General features: G+C 49.0%; 1 long non-coding RNA gene across 1 annotated transcript in view; it reads left to right on the forward strand.

Annotated features, from left to right (window-relative positions):
• The window catches only part of LOC102766734, a 20,767-nt gene extending 18,851 nt beyond the window's left edge, over nt 1-1,916 (forward strand). Inside the window, exon 3 of the long non-coding RNA XR_001513747.1 lies at nt 1,836-1,916. This is a non-coding gene — a long non-coding RNA (uncharacterized LOC102766734). The remainder of the gene's footprint in view (nt 1-1,835) is intronic.
• The last annotated feature ends 5,166 nt before the right edge of the window (nt 1,917-7,082 follow it).

A 7,082-nucleotide genomic window follows, 5' to 3' on the forward strand; every position in this document is an offset into this window, starting at 1 on the left:
CCCCGGAGGCCTCAGGCTCTTGGCCCCCCTCTGCTGTCCCTTGAGCACCTGTGATCTGTGGTCCCAACCTAGAAGCCACCTGAGGGGTAAGCACATGTCCACAGAGTCGCTGGTGCCAAGTCCCCTCTGGGAGTTTGAATTTTAGATGGCAAAGGAGTTGCAAATTTGTGGTGAGAGGAGACGCTGGAAGGGACAGTAGCCAAATCTCATGAATGGTTAGGAATCACTAATATGGTGCCGAGAGGACATTGAGAAAAATGAGCGCTTGGATCACCGTGGCCCTCAGGTCCTGGGCGCTGTGAGGTCAGCTCCCCACCTGGGGTCTCGGTTCCCAGCCACTCCCAGGGGAGCCTTCACCCCCACATGCACAGGTGAGGACTGGAGGGGCCTCGCCACTGAGCGGGTGCGACCCGCCTCCTTTGGACTCTCATGGCTAAGACTCCGTGAGCAGAGGAGGGAGAAGGGGGAGGCGAGGAGAGCTGGTGGCTGAGAGGGGCATCAGGATGGGCCCAAACCAAGCCGGTCATCACCAGGAGGAAACCCACAGCGGGACTTGGGCCCCGCCTGTGCGATTAGTGCTCCGGAAACTGCGGGGACCCGCTGGAGGCCTTGACTGATGCCGTGTTCTTTTCCATTTCTTCTCTGATTACATTGATCCCGTACTTTTGCTGAGGTTGTGACAGTCTAATTATAGACCTCTCGGCTGCTGAGCAAACAGTCGGCCCCACTCAGTATATCCGCCTGTTACACAAGCTCAGCTCTGGGACACTGTCATTACAGGCAGCCAACCCCAGGGTGCATGGAGATGCACAGCCACGCACCCTCCCCTCCTTCCCGCCCCTGCCGGAGCCATAGGTGCTGGGGGTGAACCAGGCCAGGTCCTTAAAAAAAAAAAAAAAGATGGGAAACTGAGGCTCAGAGCAGCGGCTAATATAACACAGAGCTTGAAGCGAAGCCTAGACTAGGGGTTGGGGGAGTGGTGACGTTACCCAAGGCCTCTTCCTTTCTTGTTTTCTTTTTCTTTCTTCCACCAAACATCCACTCGGTGTCTGTTCTAAGAAACTTGGAGGAAAAGTGTCACCTGGCCAAGTGTCACTTGGCCGTAAAAGTGTCACCTGGCCAAGGACCTGCGTCTCCATCCTCGACGCTTCTCAAGAACCCATTTCCTGCCCTGACCGGTTTGGCTCAGTGGATAGAGCATCGGCAAGTGGACTGAAGGGTCCCAGGTTTGATTCTGGTCAAGGGAATGTACCTTGGTTGCGGGCACATTCCCAGTCGGGGGTGTGCAGGAGGCAGCTGATCAATGTTTCTCTCTCATTGATGTTTCTAACTGTCTATCCCTCTCCCTTCCTCTCTGTAAAAAATCAATAAAATATATTAAAAAAAAAAAAAGAATCCATTTCCTGGTCCCCTAACGTGTAGGCCTCAGAAACATGCCTGCGTCTGTGACCCCGAGGTAGATGCATCAAAGATACTGATTGGCTGAAGCAGTGCTCGCAGGGATGGGTGCAGGGGCTGGAAGGAAGAGGCGTGTGTTCAGACCTCCATCTAAACTTGCTTTGCTGTTGGGCTAGAGCCCCTTCCTGGCGTTAAAGCTGAAAGCGCCAGGGAACCTGTTCCTGAACCTTCTTTGCAAGCGGGGCTTGGGCTCTGCTGAGAGACGGTCCCCATCCAGATTTTGAATCAGAAGTTAGCGGTGGGAATAAGCAGGGACACAAAGACTCAGTCAACAGGTGGTGGCTGTGGTGGTGTGGCCCTGTTCTCCGGCAGTCCTGCTGATTCTCTGGGCTTGCCAGTAGCTTTTAAAGAAATCCCATTTTGTGTAAATCTTCCAGAGTCGTTTTTGATGAATTGCAACTAAATATTCAGGCTGAGCTGAGGACTGAAGATAAATTTGAGCATTGAGCAGTACACCTGGTAGGTGAGTGCGCTGTTCCTGGGGGGGCATGCTAGCCCTCTGGCCAGTTGGGAGGGCGGAGGGGGTGGGCACCAGGTCTGTTCTCCAGCAGACATGGACGTGGGGGTGGGGGGAGTTTTGGGCATTTTGGCAGCTGGGGAGAGACATCCGGGACCTCAATGTAAGGCAGGTTCAGAGTGGCCCCAGGGTTGGTCACAGATATGAAGTGAACCGTTAACAATTTACACAGCCACGGAAACTCTTTTCCCTGAAGGGAGATTTGAAAGCATTAATCCTCAGATAAGAAACCTGGGGCCTCTGCAGTGACAGTCAGTCGCCACAGCAAGGTGTGGGGCATTCACCCTCCCCTCCTCTCCGCCACCTGCTTGCCAAGCTGTCCTGACAGTAACATGAGAAAGGGCCCCGTTTGGCGAAGGGAGCTCCTGTGTGCATGGGGCCAGGGCCTGCGCAGGGGTCACTACCTCGTGTGACCAGCACACACCTCCGTGGAGCAGGGAGGCTAATGACCGTTCCCGTTTGGGATGAGGAAGCCGAGACTCAGATCGGGAAGCCATTTGACAGGGATGCAAGCCATCTGACCCAACCTCCCCCTTCCTCCAGCGACACCCTTAGGGAGGTGGGCAGGAAGTGGGTCCAGAGACATCCCTCAGCATCTTCAGCACCCACCCTCTTTCCTCCGGCAGTGCCACCATCGCCTTCTCCCCTTTCTCGACCCTGATCTTCCTCCCTTCCTGATGCCCTGGTGCCCCAGTGTGTCTACTGTCAGAACTGCCCCAAAGATCGAGCCCACTTCCCCCTCCCTGCCCATCAGGTCTGACCAGTCCTTGGTTCATTCCTTCTGTGCTTTGCTCCAAATAAAACTTACGCCTTTCCCCTGGCCGGCGTGACTCAGTGGTTGAGCATCGACCTGTGAACCAGGAGGTCACAGTTCGATTCCTGGTCCGGGCATATGCCTGGGTTGCAGGCTGGTTACCCAGCAGGGGGCGTACAGGAGGCAGCCGATCCGTGATTCTTATCATTGATGCTTCTCTCTCCTCTCCCTTCCTCTCTGAAATCAATAAAATGATACATTTAAAAAAAAAAAACTTACACTTTTTTACTCCAAAACGAGTGTTCTTTCTGTACCACCCAAGAAGAACAGTGGCCGGAAGAAGCCCGAGAAGAGACCGGGATTCACTGCTGGGACTTCCAGATGGAGCGGAAAGCAGGCCCCGCCTCGCCCACCGGAGCCTGGCTCAGGGGACAGTGCCCCGTGGAGGCTCCAGGCAGGGCCGCACGGCCTGCGCTGCTGCTTCAGGACACAGGTTTGTTCGGTTTGTGGAAATCGTTGAGCTGTGCTCTTATGATCTGGATGCCATGCTCTATATGGCAATGTAGAGCAATAAAAAACTTTGCTTAAAAATCATTTTTAAAAAGATCTTCGGACCAGGGCATTTTAATAAACACTTAGCATGGTGATCCACCTAAAGTAATACAAAAACTCCAGACTTAAAGAAACTGGTCAGTGAGGATAGCTGGGCACTAAACAAGAGGTTTTTCTTGCCTTACAAAAAGGATTAATAGAAACTCTTTTTTTTTGCTTCCCCATGGAGTTAAATAAGATTCTATTGAGACATAACATTTTTTCAGGGTCGTGAGGCACAACCTGCATTTTGAAGACTTTCCCGCCTTTGCTTTTCTTTCCTCGGCAATCCTAGGTGCAGATCAAAGCAGCTGCAGATCAAAGCAGCACTCAGAGTGCGAAGGTCTTGAAACCATTTTGATGGGATGTGCTCCAGCTGAGGCCAGAATGGGGCAAGAAGGAGGCTTCGATAACCCCAGAAGGACAGTTTCAATACGTGGTTCCACGGCCAGTGGGCAGTACCTGGCGACTTCCTGAAACTCCCCGCACAGGGTGCCACAGTTTTATGAGGTAGAAAGAACACTGTGTATTTTAAAAAACAACACACACACACATACACACACACAAATAGAAACAAAATTCTAGAAAAGTCGTCATGCCCCAGAAATAAAAAAGGGCCCAAAGATAAATGTATACACACATATGAATAATGAATTTCTTTTCTGGCTCGTGGCTCTCCCTTCTTACTTACCACAAAATTGCCTAATGGTCAGGAAGCTGGACAAAATTTTATCCAGAAAAAGGTAGAACTGACCAACCCCTGCTAGATCAAATTCTAGGTAAGAATTTCTGACCTGTGTTCTCCCCTGAGGCTACCTGTGCTAATGGCATCCATGAGGCACTGAAAAGGTAGAAATGGCCCAAAGGCCAACGGAATATAATAATCTGCATTCATTCCAAGGTGGTTGTGTATGCTGGATTTTTTGGACAATCTGCATTTTAAGTAATCAGTCACTCCTAACTGCATTTTTTAGCAATTCACTCATTCATTCATTCATTCATTCATTCATTCAACAAAACTACGTGTTGTTGGTGCTGAACTAAACTGTATATCCATGAGGGAAAAATAAATTTTGACCCCAAGCTGCACAAAAAATTAATCTGAGAGGAATCAGACCTAAATGTGAAGGCTAAAACAATCAAGTTCCTAGGACAAAGATTTTTTTTTAAACAGGACATAAAAAGCACTACTCATAAAAATAAGATTAATTAGATTTTTTTAAAATTAAGAAATTCTGTACATCAAAAGATAACATTAAGAGAATTAAAAGGAAGCCACAGACTGGGAGAAGATATCTGTAATACATGTATTGGACAAAGGACACATAGATCAGTATGACAGACAACCCCCCCGAAAATGGCAAAAGACCTAAACAGACATTTCACTGAAAGGATATCAAAATGGCCAATAAGCATCTGAATATTATTAATAATCTCAATATTATTATTAGAGAAATGTAAATTTAAATCCCAATGGAATCCACACCCCCTTTTTTAAAGTAAACAAACTGACCATACCAGGCAAAGCTGTGGAGCAACTGGAAATCTCATATCACTGGCTGGAATATGAATTGTTATACCTCTTTGGGAAACTGTTTAGCAGTCTATTTAAAGCTTAATATGTGTATACTCTATAATTCTACAATTCAATCCTGGGTATAAACATAGGATGAATAGTTGTGGGGATCTAATATATAGCATAGTGATTATAGCTAATAACATTGTATTATCTACTTGAAATTTCCTAAGAGAGTTGGTCTTAAGCATTCTCAACACACACACACACACACACACGGTAACTATGTGAGATGATGGATGTGTTAATAGCTTGGTTGTGGTGATCAATTCACACTATCAAAACATCATGTAGTGCACTTTAAATATATACAGTTTTTATTTGTTAAATATACCTCAAACTGGAAAAAAAAAGAATTATTTGTAAGGCTAAGAGAGTTGGTCTCAAGCATTCTCAGCACACACACACACACACACACGGTAACTATGTGAGATGATGGATGTGTTAATAGCTTGGTTGTGGTGATCAATTCACACTATCAAAACATCATGTAGTGCACTTTAAATATATACAGTTTTTATTTGTTAAATATACCTCAAACTGGAAAAAAAAAAGATTATTTGTAAGCAGCTTCAGTCGTGATAGGCAAAACCACACATCCACCAGTAGAATGAGTACATGAGTTGCTGAATATTTGCTTAATGGGATAATACACTGCATTGGAAAGGAATGAGCCACTGCTCCCTGCAACAACATGGACACATTTCATAGACACACTAGTGAGTGTAAGAAGCCAGACCTAAAAGTACACACACTGTGTAAGTCACCCATATCAATTTCAAATATTGGTAAAACTAAGATATGGCGATAGAGGTCAGAACAGTGGTTACCCTCGTGGGACACTGGATGGGAAGGGGCACGAGGAAGCTGGAGAGTGCCAATGTCCTGATCTGGGTGGCGGTTACATGGGTGCACACATATGTAGAAATTCATTATTCTGTACGCATAAGCTTTGTGCACGTTACTGAATTTATACCTCAAAAACTGAAAGTAAAAAACAAAAAACAACCCACATAGACCATATCACCTACATGTCCTACAACAGTCGCTGGCTTTTTCTACAGGCACTCCTACTGGTCTCCTCTCTCCTTAACGTTTCAGGAGCCGTCCCTCCCAGGGAAGGCATGTATGTGAGAACCCTGTTTGTCCAGGCAGACACGGAGCGCATATTCATTTCAGGCGGCAGTGGGAGGGGCCGGCACGGAAATACCGCCTCCGAGAAGTAATCTTTTCTCCCATCAGTACAAGCTCTATAAATGCTTATGGATCAACAACAGTTACTATTTTATATCAATAACGCGGACCACACACCTGATATGCGGCATGCGCGGCGAGCTTCCCCTTTTCTTATTTAAGACTTAGGTAACCCTACCACGCGGTTCCCGTGTCAGTCCCACGTCCAGGTGAGGAGTTGGAGACTGAGGGCGGGTGGGTGAAGTTAGTTGCTCCAGGCCTTGCAGATCGTCAGGTGATGAATGGACATCCCTTCCCAGGTTCATTGATTGTACAACCTGGACTCCAAACCGCTCGCTGCGGACTGAGTGGGTGGCGTCCAAACCCCGCCCGCGTGTTACCTAACACGCGCGAGCCCAGATGCAGCCCGCATGGGGCTGGGGCTGCCGCGCCCGCTGGGCTTGGCGAGGGATTCCTCGATCGAGGCCCTGAGCCCCGCTCACTGCGCACAGGTGGTTAACCAACTGCGCCGCCTCCTTCCCCAACGACCTGCAGCCAATTTGCCTGGGGAACCAGGAAGCCTCCCTCGGCTCAGAAACCATACAATTTTTTTTCCGACTTCAAAACACACCCCGGAGGCGGGCGTGAGGGTTCCACTCCCCCCACTCCTGCAAAGAGAGAACCAACGCGAAACTTCCAGAGAAGCAGGAGGAAAACGGGCCGGCGAGGGAGCGGGACGGAGGTGCGGGAAGCTGGGGGGCGGAGGGGGAGCTGGGTGATAGGAACGGCCGAGAAGAGCGCAGTGGAAAGTAGAGACAGAGGGCGTCCCAGCAACTCCGAAGTTAAGAGGTGTCAGCGCAGCCCCTCTCTATTGCGCCTGCGCAGTGCCCTTCTCGGGCACCCTCACCCCGTCCCACCGCCGAAGATTTACTCGTCTCCAGGCAACCATTCACCCGAGAAGCCAATCAGAGGGCGCCTCTGGCCCGGCCCTCGCCGTCAGCGTCCAGGCGGAA

This window comes from Myotis davidii, unplaced genomic scaffold (genome assembly GCF_000327345.1).
Source record: "Myotis davidii unplaced genomic scaffold, ASM32734v1 scaffold217, whole genome shotgun sequence".
NCBI lineage: Eukaryota > Metazoa > Chordata > Mammalia > Chiroptera > Vespertilionidae > Myotis > Myotis davidii.